At 33.4% G+C, this 15,956-nt stretch overlaps 1 long non-coding RNA gene across 4 annotated transcripts in view; it reads right to left on the bottom strand.

Moving 5' to 3' along the window:
• Window positions 1-201: 201 nt before the first annotated feature.
• LOC129923465 (uncharacterized) overlaps window positions 202-15,956 on the bottom strand; it is a 38,233-nt gene continuing 22,478 nt past the window's right edge. For 2 of the 4 annotated variants that reach the window (XR_008775399.1, XR_008775396.1), the window contains exons 6-8: window positions 3,719-4,832; window positions 2,016-2,178; window positions 202-1,887 (exon numbers count right to left, since the gene is read on the bottom strand). This is a non-coding gene — a long non-coding RNA (uncharacterized LOC129923465). The remainder of the gene's footprint in view (window positions 1,888-2,015; window positions 2,179-3,718; window positions 4,833-15,956) is intronic. The other 2 variants (XR_008775398.1, XR_008775397.1) reach the window with 2 other exon arrangements.

Here is a 15,956-nt window from a genome sequence, read left to right as displayed (position 1 = left end):
GAGGGGTGGTCTCTATACTGTCTGGAATGATTCAAGAGAATATTAGTATAATGTTAGCATGGCAGGGCCCAAGGTCATGTCTAGCCTGGGCTAACAAGAAGTTACAGTTGCCAGATGGTAACCCTACTGGATTAGGTTGTATCTGTGGACGTTAGTCTGTGACCAAGGGGCTTGATAAAAGAAATCAAGAAACAGAGAAGAAATGCAAAAATGAGACTTTAATTTCAATGACTAAGGCAGCAGTTACAAAACACTGCAGATAAAAATACAAAAACATAAGGACAAGATCTAGTACATAAACATTAGAAGTGGCCATCATTTTAAAACAAACATTAAAAAACTAACTGCCAATTATTTTGACAATTAGAAAAATAATGTACCATATAGAACTAAACATGAAAGTAGGTTTACATGTAGAAAATTTTTTAAAAAAAATTCTGAAACATACAGGCAGCTTCAAGTAGTCTGACACACAGACCAACGGTCAACAGTACAGGAAACAGCTTCGCCCTAACCCATATAATAATAGGCTAAGTATAAGTATACAGTTAGCATTAGTCTACAAAAGTAGTAAAAATAAGCATACATAAAAAATAGCTCTGGGAGAGCCAGTTCAATTATAAAAAATGTTTGTAGGACCTGTTAATAAAGTCTAGGTCTCCTGTTTGTTTTGTTGGTTTTACATGTGTCCCATCAGAAATAGAGATTACATCCTAGCCCTAACCTCCAACAGGACAGTGAGTGTTCATACTAGACACTATGGAGATGACAGACCAAAGTGGATACCCCATGACAATATTAGATAAAACAAAGTGAATTAGTATTTGAAAGTTTTAAATAGACTAAGGGGATGAACTCAATGCTTTAGTGAAGTCTGACAATACCAAGTAGTCAATATTAATCCACTCTTTATTTATGGAATAATTTCTCATCTATCATTTCGGACTAAAACTCAAAAACCGCATTCATAGCAACACAGGAAAACATTCATATTAATAACAGCGCAGAAAATGTTAACAGTTTATTTAAACTACAATGACATAATATAACATACTATAATTGATCTAAATAATTTCCATCACTATTTACACTATAAAAAGCATAGAACAAATTATGCATGGATGTGACACTAATGAGCATTAATATGATAGCACACCAAAGCAGGGGAGATAATAATTCAAAGCATAATGTAGCAACGCTTTGGTGGTGGTGTGACTCCAATAATAATAATATACCACAGCCCCTCCCTCCTCCAAAAACAAAAAAGATAAAAACATTTAACTGAAACAACAAGAAGATTGAGGGAACAAAAGGAATATTAAAAAAAGAATGAACAAATGACTGGACTGATTGTTAAGATATACCTATATATATAGAACAAGATAGAAATCGATTATGGTGATTCCACTTAATTAGTTCTTACAAAGTACATCACTTGAGTACTTGTACCTGGTATTAGAAATGATTGTTCTATTCATTGTATCTGTTAGGTTTTCTGACTTCGCAACCACTTCTGGTAATGTAACCATGTTGTGAGGTTGGGTTACAGGGTTCAGGATATATAACTGTGGGTGTAGAAGTATGTGTCGCCACTCTAGTAGGTGAGCATGGGTACTCAACCTGAGGTTGGGAGGATTCTTCATTGTTTCTTACTGGGTCCTGTATTGTAGCTTGGTCACATTGTCTTGAGAAGTTCTGTTTTTGAAGTAGCATTAGGGAAATGTTCATTTCTTTCAGACGCAGTAGGAATGTAAAAACATCTTCAAATCAAAAGATAATGGCAGGTTCCCTTAGAGCACAAGGAAGGCTCTAAATGATGGTAGAAAAGGAAACAATCTCAAATGTATCTACTGTGTCTGTGTCTTTTTTACTTCTCAAAGATGTTCACTGTCAATACAAGAGAACAAAAATTGATCAAAACATTTTCATAGTTAGTGAAACACAAAACTTGGCAAAGCTTTACTTAGGGGTTTAGTATAAAGAAAATATAAAGAGATATATACAGCATTGCTTACCATTTTATTCCCTACATCTCTTGATCAATATTTTGGTCTACATCTTCATCATGCTGGTCTACATCTTCATCATGCTGGTCTACACCTTCATCATGTTGGTCTACATCTTCATCATGCTGGTCTACATCTTCATCATGTTGGTCTACATCTTCATCATGCTGGTCTAAATAAGAAAAAGAAAATAAATAAGAAAAAATTTGCCTTGAAAAGGAAAAAAAAAAATCTTCTGTTGCTTTTCTTTTCATGTTAAATAAAACTATTATGATGATGCAGCTTTGAATTTATGTTTTAACTTAGTATTTTATGAATAAACTTTAAAGAAAAAAATAAACCCAAGACATCTAATACCAGCAGCAAAGGAAAAACAACCCAAATTAAGTGAAAAAAAATTGCAAGGTTTATTAAGCCATTAAAAGTCTAAGGAACTTATTGGAGATTTTCAATTATGCCAGAAAACTATAAATAACTAGCTATTTAGTGTATCTGGTGTACAGAATACAGAGAGTTTGTGCTTTTCTAGCAAAATAAAATCACGTTTGCTTGTAGTCCAAACTCATTGGTTTTGTTGGCAACAGCAATCTTTCCAAAGAGCTGCAGAGACTGTTGAGATTGTTTCAAAATCTCTCTACACATATTCTTTTTACAACACCTCTATTCAGTTTACTCGTCCATGGAACATGGATCGGGGGAACCCAGACAGCTGATCTCAAAAAACGACTAACAATTTTTCTATAAATTTAACACTTGATGTACATAGCTCAGAACTAGCTCGTTGGCCACATGGGGAAATCTCTAAATTTAAATTTAGCTAGAGATCTGTATCTAGGATTCTAGATATAACATTGATTTTGAAATAATTGTGTACAGGAATTTCTAATGTGAGGCATTACTGATTCAAGAGTTTAATAAATTAATGTTCAGGAAAATTTAGCGCATCATCTTTTAATCTAAAATCAAAGCTCATTGGGACATACTACAAAGGGTATTAGATCTATACATTCACTTGACCAGGATTCTTTCTCTGGCTGAAAGAGGGAGGGGCAGGTTCAGAAAATGTTCCATAAATTTTAATATTTATTTTAATAATTCTAATATTTTAATTCATATTAAGGGAAAAAAATAAATCAGTCCATAAGCTGCATAAAGGAGTTATTGTCTTCTCAAAAAGTCTTTTTAATGTTCTTCTTGATATTTTTATAAAATTTGATTTCAGTTTCTTTATATGGCCCCAGCCAGTCTTCATATTGTTTGCTCTTCTTTTTCTATCCTAATGAATTGTATTTCTTTAAGAATGTACTTTAAAAAAATGAAAATGTAAGCAATAAACAGATTACAAGGTTTGAAATGCCCACTAGATAAGATTAAAACAAACGAAAATTCAGTTTGATTACAATTATCCTCAGGATTACTACTATAGCAACGACAGTATAGATGCAAAAAGGGACAGCATTCACACACAAAACATACAAACATACAGTCTTACACAGCCAGTGCTTAATGTACTATGTTTCTTTGTGAAGTGACAAATGACCAAGAAACACACTGACAGAAAGTGGAGTAAAAGAATTATAAACTCTTTCTGTTCTAGCCTTAATGAAGAGGAGGCGACCACTTTATCCAGATCTGATGTAACTGGTTTAGTGGCTGCAGATTGTCCTCAAGAATGCATAAATGAGATCAGATAATGTTTCATTATTACTTACATGTACACTGCTCTTGCTTGATATTCTTGTCAAATGTTTGACATGTTTTGAATGTTTCTTGAGAGCTAAAGAGAATCTACTTCCTTGACCAAATGTCCAGCAGAATAAATGTCATCAGGCAAGATATGAGCATCAAGATGACAACACACAGTCCAGCGCACATATCACATGACCAGGCAGCCATCCATTCTTATGAGAAGACAAAGTCTTAGTGTAGTGACCTCTCTTGCTTGAATTTTTTCTTGTAACTTGGTGCACAAAATAATTGAGAACTGAAATGACTTCAGCAAAAAATTATGAAAATCTAGGAGAAAAAAAATGCTAAGTAGAGGAAAAGTTACAATTATAATACACATTTTGTTTATGTTTTATTTCATGTCAGTTCTCTGCAATTCTATAGAATTTGAAGAGTTAGAGCATGAATAAGATGATAATTCACCTCTTCCTTTTCAAGTTAGTTGTTAGTAACATCAGGTTAGTAGCAACAAAATCATGTAGAAATAGACATGGCTTTATTTAATTTAGTCTTGTTGTTGCTGACTGTTGTTGACTTGTAGCCCCAAACTGCTGGTAGGAAACTAAACTGTTGAAGGCATAATATATCTTAGCTAAAAGAACTTGAACAACTTCCTTGTGAACGAAACTAAATATAACATTTATAATACTTGTGATCACATGAAATAAATGTAGTAGACTTAAGTAATAAAATTTCTTACAATCTAACTCACTACAATAACACAACCTTTCAGTCTTACATTCTGGAGTCGTCTCCCCTAACTAAGACCAAGTGACGACAATGCCACTTTTGCATCATTCACATACAACAGCTTACCGCTTTCCACAGTCACCATAAACACACACACACACTCCATAACACTTCTGCTTGCCCAACATTCTTTCACTGAATCAAGCCCCAAACATCCTACTTGTCCATATGTTAGACTTTGCAACGACCATGTTTTTAATCATACTAGTTACATTTAGCAGACACTCTGGCACATATTGGAAATAATAGTGCAAATATTATGACTAATCAAGCTTTAAAAAACTCTAAATTAGATTATTATTTCTGTACCTTGATATCTGTCAACAAAAACAACTGATACATTTGAACCTAAGGAAGAACAAAAAGAATTTGAAATATAAAGTTGTGTAACAAAAACTTGAAAGAGTTCAAGGTAACAAAACTTAATATATAGATATAAATTGCAGATATAAGCGAGAACCTACAAAATTGGAATTTAATTTTGTAGCTTGATATCTGTTAACAAAAAATTAAACTTCAGTAAAAAGAAGTGTGATTAAACATTTCAAATATATAAATTCATATGTTGCTAATGAAGCTAATGAAAAAAAAAGTGGTTCAGGGAGTAATAAACAGGACTACACATTTGTAAAAACACTGTGACACAGGACTGTATACTTAAAAAGGACTGATGTAAAAAATCCCCAAGTAGATCAATGGTGATATGGTTATCTGACTATAGACTGTGTTTTTCAACATGGTTGGGTCAAGCCAGGCTGACACAGTAGAGGACCAGAGGCAAGAAAAGTACAAGTTGTGTAAAGTTGTGATATTTAGACATTGACTGCTGCAAATTGATAAGTTTTTAATTGTTTATTTATTTATTATTGATTACACTCATTTAAAGTGTCTTGAAGGCCAAGTTATCAAGTTTTTGATTTAGCCATATTATTCTGTAACAATAAGAAATGTAATTGTATATTTTCAGACAGGCTAATAGTGAATTTGTGTCAATATATATTATATCTCTCATAAAATAAAGTCAGTAATTTTGTGCACTACAAGTATAAATAGTATATTGAAGTTGGACAGTGATTGCAAATTTTGACACAGCAGACAATATTTTTTATGCCAATGTATATTATATATCTCATCCAGTAATAGTCAGTAATTTTGTGCAGTACAAGTATATATATTGCATTGAAGTTGAACTGTAATTGTAAATTTTGACACAGGCAGACAGTAAATTTGTGTATATTATATATCTCATTAGTAAATAGTATGTAAACACTCATAGACAGTTGAAGGATGAAAAAGGTGCCCCAAAAATCGACCAGACACTTCAGGTGCACCAACAATTAATTAGTAAACAGTATATTGAAGTTGGACAGAGATTGTAAATTTTGACACAGGCAGATAATATTTTTATGCCAATGTATATTATATATCTCATCAAGTAATAGTAATTTTGTGCAGTACAAGTATATATATTGCATTGAAATTGAACTGTAATTGTAAATTTTGACACAGGCAGACAGTACACTATATATATCTCATTAATAAATAGTATGTAAACACTCGTAGACAGTTGAAGGATGAAAAAGGTGCCCCAAAAATCGAACAAGACACTTCAGGTGCACCAACAATTAATTAGTAAATAGTATATTGAAGTTGGACAGTGATTGTAAATTTTGACACAGGCAGACAATATTTTTATGCCAATGTATATTATATATCTCATCCAGTAATAGTCAGTAATTTTGTGCAGTACAAGTATATATATTGCATTGAAGTTGAACTGTAATTGTAAATTTTGACACAGGCAGACAGTAAATTTGAGTATATTATATATCTCATTAGTAAATAGTATGTAAACACTCGTAGACAGTTGAAGAATGAAAAAGGTGCCCCAAAAATTGACCAGACACTTCAGGTGCACCAACAATTAATTAGTAAACAGTATATTGAAGTTGGACAGTGATTGCAAATTTTGACACAGGCAGACAATATTTTTATGCCAATGTATATTATATATCTCATCAAGTAATAGTAATTTTGTGCAGTACAAGTATATATATTGCATTGAAATTGAACTGTAATTGTAAATTTTGACACAGGCAGACAGTACATTTGTATATATTATATATCTCATCAAATAATAGTAATTTTGTGCAGTACAAGTATATAAATTGAAGTTGGACAGTGATTGTAAATTTTGACACAGGCAGACAATATTTTTATGCCAATGTATATTATATATCTCATCAAGTAATAGTAATTTTGTGCAGTACAAGTATATATATTGCATTGAAATTGAACTGTAATAGTAATTTTTGACACAGGCGGACAGTACATTATATATATCTCATTAGTAAATAGTATGTAAACACTCGTAGACAGTTGAAGGATGAAAAAGGTGCCCCAAAAATCGACCAGACACTTCAGGTGCACCAACAATTAATTAGTAAACAGTATATTGAAGTTGGACAGTGATTGCAAATTTTGACACAGGCAGACAATATTTTTTATGCCAATGTATATTATATATCTCATCAAGTAATAGTAATTTTGTGCAGTACAAGTATATATATTGCATTGAAATTGAACTGTAATTGTAAATTTTGACACAGGCAGACAGTACATTTGTGTATATTATATATCTCATCAAATAATAGTAATTTTGTGCAGTACAAGTATATAAATTGAAGTTGGACAGTGATTGTAAATTTTGACACAGGCAGACAATATTTTTATGCCAATGTATATTATATATCTCATCAAGTAATAGTAATTTTGTGCAGTACAAGTATATATATTGCATTGAAATTGAACTGTAATAGTAATTTTTGACACAGGCAGACAGTACATTATATATATCTCATTAGTAAATAGTATGTAAACACTCGTAGACAGTTGAAGGATAAAAAAGGTGCCCCAAAAATCGACCAGACTCTTCAGGTGCACCAACAATTAATTAGTAAATAGTATATTGAAGTTGGACAGTGATTGTAAATTTTGACACAGGCAGACAATATTTTTATGCCAATGTATATTATATATCTCATCAAGTAATAGTCAGTAATTTTGTGCAGTACAAGTATATATATTATATTGAAGTTGGACAGTGATTATAAATTTTGACACAGGTAAAAGCAATATTTTTATGCCAATGTATATTATATATCTCATCAAGTAATAGTCAGTAATTTTGTGCAGTACAAGTATATATATTGCATTGAAGTTGAACTGTAATTGTAAATTTTGACACAGGCAGACAGTAAATTTGTGCATATCATAGTTGAAGAATGAAAAAGGTGCCCCAAAAATTGACCAGACACTTCAGGTGCACCAACAATTAATTAGTAAACAGTATATTGAAGTTGGACAGTGATTGTAAATTTTGACACAGGCAGACAATATTTTTATGCCAATGTATATTATATATCTCATCAAGTAATAGTAATTTTGTGCAGTACAAGTATATATATTGCATTGAAATTGAACTGTAATTGTAAATTTTGACACAGGCAGACAGTACATTTGTGTATATTATATATCTCATCAAATAATAGTAATTTTGTGCAGTACAAGTATATAAATTGAAGTTGGATAGTAATTGTAAATTTGGACACAGGCAGTAATTTTGTGCTGATATATATTATATGTCTCAAGTAACAGTATATATATTTATATATACATTCTATTGAAGTTGGACAGTGAAAAGATTAAGAAGCACTCTTCAAAGTGATGAGCTATATCAGTGCTAGTATTCAATGACATTACAGGAAGATAATCAGTATTGAAATATATTACTGATAATTTTGATTTTGATTTTTAATTTTTATGTTCTATATTTAGAAAGCTGTTGACAGTATTGTTCTTGTCAAAATTTGGTATCACTGATATTGTGTCCTTGTTAAATTTTGTCTTTTTTGAATGTAAAAAAAAAAATATATATATATATGATCAGAACATAAGGTTTTAGAGGTCGCAGATTTAACACTAGTAGATTTTTGTGTTTAGACTATTGTTTATTTTAATGTTTACATTGTATTAATATTGTGCACAATTTCTTGGGGTCTTTAAGTCATTGTTATTTATATTTGTAAGTATATGTAGTATTTCTTGAAAATATTCTGTCTTTTTCCTGCTGTGCTTGTTTGTTTTTATATATAGACCAAATCTTGCTTTTGGAACAAGATGTACTTTAGGGTAAGAGTGCGGTCAATGTGTTGCTCAAATCCTCCTCAATTTAATCAAAGATTTCAGTGCAAGAACACTCAGTCATCATCATGTCATCATCATATCATCATTTATATAATTGTAACATTTTGGTATAAATTTTGTTTTATTTTTTTTTACATTATAATATTTTATTAATTTTGTTTTCTCTTTGTTAGAACAATTATATGAAAAAATAATATATTGTAAAAACATAATAATTGATTATGACATTGATTATTAGATTGTTGACAATTTAGTGTGTTATGTTAATCACAATAGTATTGGCTTGATAATTTTGTCAGTGATTGTAAACTATAAAAGATATTAGATATCATAATTATCTATAAAAGAGTACAGAATGCATTGGTACATTTGATAAGTATTAATAGATACATGGATGGATATATTGAACTAAAGAAAGTTGCTGACTTGTTTGGTCTTAAAGATGAAGAAAAGAAAGATGTTTTAACATAAATGGAAAGGAAAGAAAATCAAGTTGATATTGAAAGAGTTGGCGAGAGCACAAAGAGAAGAGAGAAATGCAACTAGATGCTGAAAGAAATTAAAAGGAAGCAAAACCAGACAAAGAATCAGAAGTTCAAAAAAAAAACCCTGAAAAATAAAAGCTGCAATTCAAAACAAGGGATACAAAACAGAAACTACCAAGCATGAACATAAAGAGAATATTTATAGGCAAAAAATGAGGGACCTTAAAGAAACTGATGAAATAAATAGTTATTTTCAGACTATCAGTAAAACTTGCAATTACAATGAAGATACTTGTTCTAATATATTCATCTGTAAACTAAGTGGCAAGACTTTGAGTGTTATTAACTCATTAATAGAAGAACAAAGAAAGAAATGCATCCTGTTAAAAGCAATATTATTGGAATCACCAAAAAGAAATTCATCATGAACATCAAAGACAAGAATCTAATTCTCCAAAAATATAATGTACCAAGAAATAGATAAGGAATCGGAAATCAGAATAGGTAACAAAGTAATAATGTTAATATAAATGAAGTTCAAGCTACAGTATATAATATTGAAGTAGAACTAGAATTTTTTACAGCATATGTTCATGGTGTTTTAGTAAAATATACCAGTCTTTACAAATGATAAACATGTTACACAAGATACTATGACATGTAATACTAAGAAAATATGACAGGTAATACTATGAAAATATGACAGAAAAAAATAAGAAAATAGGACAAGTAAAACTAAGAAAATATGAAAGGCATAACAAAGAAAATATGACATGTTAAACTAAGAAAATATTACAGGTAAAGGTAAGGAAATATGACAGGTAAAACTAAGAAAAAATGACAGGAAAAACTAAGAAAATATGACAAGTATAACTAAGAAAAAATGAAAGGCATAACAAAGAAAATATGACATGTTAAACTAAGAAAATATGACGTAAAACTAATTATGTCCCAACTATTATTCAACTGAACAGAAAGAACCGGTTATTTTACAAACTCATTCTTCTATGACTTTTTTTTTTATGCCTTTTAACATTCCAAGTTATGATGATGCTTTGTCCAAGGCACTGTAGCACGTGAAAAAAAGCAAAACAAGAAAAAGGATGTGCACTGCTGGGTTGTCTACAAATGCACAGCCATAACCAACTATTTCGTCTTGGATCAACAATTCAATTGATGACTATATTACTACATCTAGTCCTCAGCTAAAAATCCTCAATTTTTCAAAAATTAATACAATATCCTTTCCTATAATAACGAAGATGGTCATGGAGACCGATCTTCTTTGAAAAAAAGTCCTCAACTACATCCTTTAAACATGAAGATGGCTGCAGGGCCCAGTCTTCACTTTTAAAATTCCTCCGTTAATCATTCCTATGAACACGAAGATGGCTAAGGAGCCCAGTCTTCGCTTTTAAAATTCCTCCATTAATCATTCCTATAAACACGAAGATGGCTAAGGAGCCCAGTCTTCGCTTTTAAAATTCCTCCATTAATCATTCCTATAAACACGAAGATGGCTAAGGAGTCCAGTCTTCGCTTTTAAAATTCCTCCGTTAATCATTCCTATAAACACGAAGATGGCTAAGGAGTCCAGTCTTCGCTTTTAAAAGTCCTCCTTTAATCATTCCTATAAACACGAAGATGGCTAAAGAGTCCGGTCTTCGCTTTTGGAAAGTCCTAAGCTATACTTAGTAAAGTCATCAATTAAATGTGTTTTCTCCGCAACTATTTGGTTGGTCTGCAAGTGCAAATGTTGAGTAGTGTGAGTTGCATCACGAGCGGCGATATTTCCTTTGATGGACACGTTCATATGTTCATTGAGTGTGACTTAATTATTGTTACAAACGTTCAATTGGAATATAAATAAAGACGTCTAACACAGTTATACATCTGTACGAATTTCTTTTTTAAGCACTCAAAGAATGATTTCACTGGGAATTGCAAATACATTTTGATCACCACATTAAGTGCAGAGGTCAAAGACCTGCTGATTATCACACATTTGTACACAAATGTTTGTAGATTACAATTCAATAAAGTTGTTACAAAACCTCACTAGTTACATCACTTCACAGTGTCTCAATGGATAAGAGATAAGCGTGATACAAACGACAATCCCAACTGTTCCTGCACAATCATCATATATCTGATAGCTTATATTTTCATCCTTTTTTTAACTTTTGTTTTGCAAACGTGCATCAGTTGAATAGCTGGAGCCCAAAAAAAAGTTTCATGCTCGCCTTTTTCACTGACAACCATCGCACTTGTTGACCGACCAATCATCAAGCTACACGGAGCATAACGGGACCACACGAAGGCATCAGGTTCAAACTAGTATTTGAAGGTGGTCTAACAAGTAGCCCGTTTGAGGGCTAAATTAGCCTCACAAACTTCGGCTCCAACTAATGTTGGAGGCTGAATCAGCTGCTGACTGACTCCTGTTTGGCCACTTGTTGGCCACTCGTTCATCAAGCTGTGAACTGAGCGTAGCGTGCTTTCAACGAATACGTCGCGCTTTACTGTATTTGAAGGTGGTCTACAAATGAAATGTTTGAGGGCTAAATAAGCCTCACAAACTTCGGCCTCAACTAATGTTGAGAGGTTGACAGCATCAAAGCTTGCACTCAACTAATTATGTCCCAACTATTATTCAACTGAACCGAAAGAACCGGTTATTTTACAAACTCATTCTTCTATGAGTTTTTTTTTTAATGCCTTTTAACATTCCAAGTTATGATGATGCTTTGTCCAAGGCATTGTAGCACGTGAAAAAAAGCAAAACAAGAAAAAGGATGTGCACTGCTGGGTTGTCTACAAATGCACAGCCATAACCAACTATTTCGTCTTGGATCAACAATTCAATTGATGACTATATTACTACATCTAGTCCTCAGCTAAAAATCCTCAATTTTTCAAAAATTAATACAATATCCTTTCCTATAATAACGAAGATGGTCATGGAGACCGATCTTCTTTGAAAAAAAGTCCTCAACTACATCCTTTAAACATGAAGATGGCTGCAGGGCCCAGTCTTCACTTTTAAAATTCCTCCGTTAATCATTCCTATGAACACGAAGATGGCTAAGGAGCCCAGTCTTCGCTTTTAAAATTCCTCCATTAATCATTCCTATAAACACGAAGATGGCTAAGGAGTCCAGTCTTCGCTTTTAAAATTCCTCCGTTAATCATTCCTATAAACACGAAGATGGCTAAGGAGTCCAGTCTTCGCTTTTAAAAGTCCTCCTTTAATCATTCCTATAAACACGAAGATGGCTAAAGAGTCCGGTCTTCGCTTTTGGAAAGTCCTAAGCTATACTTAGTAAAGTCATCAATTAAATGTGTTTTCTCCGCAACTATTTGGTTGGTCTGCAAGTGCAAATGTTGAGTAGTGTGAGTTGCATCACGAGCGGCGATATTTCCTTTGATGGACACGTTCATATGTTCATTGAGTGTGACTTAATTATTGTTACAAACGTGCACTGTTGGAATATAAATAAAGACGTCTAACACAGTTATACATCTGTACGAATTTCTTTTTTAAGCACTCAAAGAATGATTTCACTGGGAATTGCAAATACATTTTGATCACCACATTAAGTGCAGAGGTCAAAGACCTGCTGATTATCACACATTTGTACACAAATGTTTGTAGATTACAATTCAATAAAGTTGTTACAAAACCTCACTAGTTACATCACTTCACAGTGTCTCAATGGATAAGAGATAAGCGTGATACAAACGACAATCCCAACTGTTCCTGCACAATCATCATATATCTGATAGCTTATATTTTCATCCTTTTTTTAACTTTTGTTTTGCAAACGTGCATCAGTTGAATAGCTGGAGCCCAAAAAAAAGTTTCATGCTCGCCTTTTTCACTGACAACCATCGCACTTGTTGACCGACCAATCATCAAGCTACACGGAGCATAACGGGACCACACGAAGGCATCAGGTTCAAACTAGTATTTGAAGGTGGTCTAACAAGTAGCCCGTTTGAGGGCTAAATTAGCCTCACAAACTTCGGCTCCAACTAATGTTGGAGGCTGAATCAGCTGCTGACTGACTCCTGTTTGGCCACTTGTTGGCCACTCGTTCATCAAGCTGTGAACTGAGCGTAGCGTGCTTTCAACGAATACGTCGCGCTTTACTGTATTTGAAGGTGGTCTACAAATGAAATGTTTGAGGGCTAAATAAGCCTCACAAACTTCGGCCTCAACTAATGTTGAGAGGTTGACAGCATCAAAGCTTGCACTCAACTAATTATGTCCCAACTATTATTCAACTGAACCGAAAGAACCGGTTATTTTACAAACTCATTCTTCTATGAGTTTTTTTTTTAATGCCTTTTAACATTCCAAGTTATGATGACGCTTTGTCCAAGGCATTGTAGCACGTGAAAAAAAGCAAAACAAGAAAAAGGATGTGCACTGCTGGGTTGTCTACAAATGCACAGCCATAACCAACTATTTCGTCTTGGATCAACAATTCAATTGATGACTATATTACTACATCTAGTCCTCAGCTAAAAATCCTCAATTTTTCAAAAATTAATACAATATCCTTTCCTATAATAACGAAGATGGTCATGGAGACCGATCTTCTTTGAAAAAAAGTCCTCAACTACATCCTTTAAACATGAAGATGGCTGCAGGGCCCAGTCTTCACTTTTAAAATTCCTCCGTTAATCATTCCTATGAACACGAAGATGGCTAAGGAGCCCAGTCTTCGCTTTTAAAATTCCTCCATTAATCATTCCTATAAACACGAAGATGGCTAAGGAGTCCAGTCTTCGCTTTTAAAATTCCTCCGTTAATCATTCCTATAAACACGAAGATGGCTAAGGAGTCCAGTCTTCGCTTTTAAAAGTCCTCCTTTAATCATTCCTATAAACACGAAGATGGCTAAAGAGTCCGGTCTTCGCTTTTGGAAAGTCCTAAGCTATACTTAGTAAAGTCATCAATTAAATGTGTTTTCTCCGCAACTATTTGGTTGGTCTGCAAGTGCAAATGTTGAGTAGTGTGAGTTGCATCACGAGCGGCGATATTTCCTTTGATGGACACGTTCATATGTTCATTGAGTGTGACTTATTATTGTTACAAACGTTCAATCGGAATATAAATAAAGACGTCTAACACAGTTATACATCTGTACGAATTTCTTTTTTAAGCACTCAAAGAATGATTTCACTGGGAATTGCAAATACATTTTGATCACCACATTAAGTGCAGAGGTCAAAGACCTGCTGATTATCACACATTTGTACACAAATGTTTGTAGATTACAATTCAATAAAGTTGTTACAAAACCTCACTAGTTACATCACTTCACAGTGTCTCAATGGATAAGAGATAAGCGTGATACAAACGACAATCCCAACTGTTCCTGCACAATCATCATATATCTGATAGCTTATATTTTCATCCTTTTTTTAACTTTTGTTTTGCAAACGTGCATCAGTTGAATAGCTGGAGCCCAAAAAAAAGTTTCATGCTCGCCTTTTTCACTGACAACCATCGCACTTGTTGACCGACCAATCATCAAGCTACACGGAGCATAACGGGACCACACGAAGGCATCAGGTTCAAACTAGTATTTGAAGGTGGTCTAACAAGTAGCCCGTTTGAGGGCTAAATTAGCCTCACAAACTTCGGCTCCAACTAATGTTGGAGGCTGAATCAGCTGCTGACTGACTCCTGTTTGGCCACTTGTTGGCCACTCGTTCATCAAGCTGTGAACTGAGCGTAGCGTGCTTTCAACGAATACGTCGCGCTTTACTGTATTTGAAGGTGGTCTACAAATGAAATGTTTGAGGGCTAAATAAGCCTCACAAACTTCGGCCTCAACTAATGTTGAGAGGTTGACAGCATCAAAGCTTGCACTCAACTAATTATGTCCCAACTATTATTCAACTGAACCGAAAGAACCGGTTATTTTACAAACTCATTCTTCTATGAGTTTTTTTTTTAATGCCTTTTAACATTCCAAGTTATGATGATGCTTTGTCCAAGGCATTGTAGCACGTGAAAAAAAGCAAAACAAGAAAAAGGATGTGCACTGCTGGGTTGTCTACAAATGCACAGCCATAACCAACTATTTCGTCTTGGATCAACAATTCAATTGATGACTATATTACTACATCTAGTCCTCAGCTAAAAATCCTCAATTTTTCAAAAATTAATACAATATCCTTTCCTATAATAACGAAGATGGTCATGGAGACCGATCTTCTTTGAAAAAAAGTCCTCAACTACATCCTTTAAACATGAAGATGGCTGCAGGGCCCAGTCTTCACTTTTAAAATTCCTCCGTTAATCATTCCTATGAACACGAAGATGGCTAAGGAGCCCAGTCTTCGCTTTTAAAATTCCTCCATTAATCATTCCTATAAAAACGAAGATGGCTAAGGAGTCCAGTCTTCGCTTTTAAAATTCCTCCGTTAATCATTCCTATAAACACGAAGATGGCTAAGGAGTCCAGTCTTCGCTTTTAAAAGTCCTCCCTTAATCATTCCTATAAACACGAAGATGGCTAAAGAGTCCGGTCTTCGCTTTTGGAAAGTCCTAAGCTATACTTAGTAAAGTCATCAATTAAATGTGTTTTCTCCGCAACTATTTGGTTGGTCTGCAAGTGCAAATGTTGAGTAGTGTGAGTTGCATCACGAGCGGCGATATTTCCTTTGATGGACACGTTCATATGTTCATTGAGTGTGACTTAATTATTGTTACAAACGTTCAATTGGAATATAAATAAAGACGTCTAACACAGTTATACATCTG

This window comes from Biomphalaria glabrata, chromosome 16 (assembly GCF_947242115.1).
Source record: "Biomphalaria glabrata chromosome 16, xgBioGlab47.1, whole genome shotgun sequence".
NCBI classification, from domain to species: domain Eukaryota; kingdom Metazoa; phylum Mollusca; class Gastropoda; family Planorbidae; genus Biomphalaria; species Biomphalaria glabrata.
This window is presented reverse-complemented; position numbering and strand designations above follow the sequence as displayed.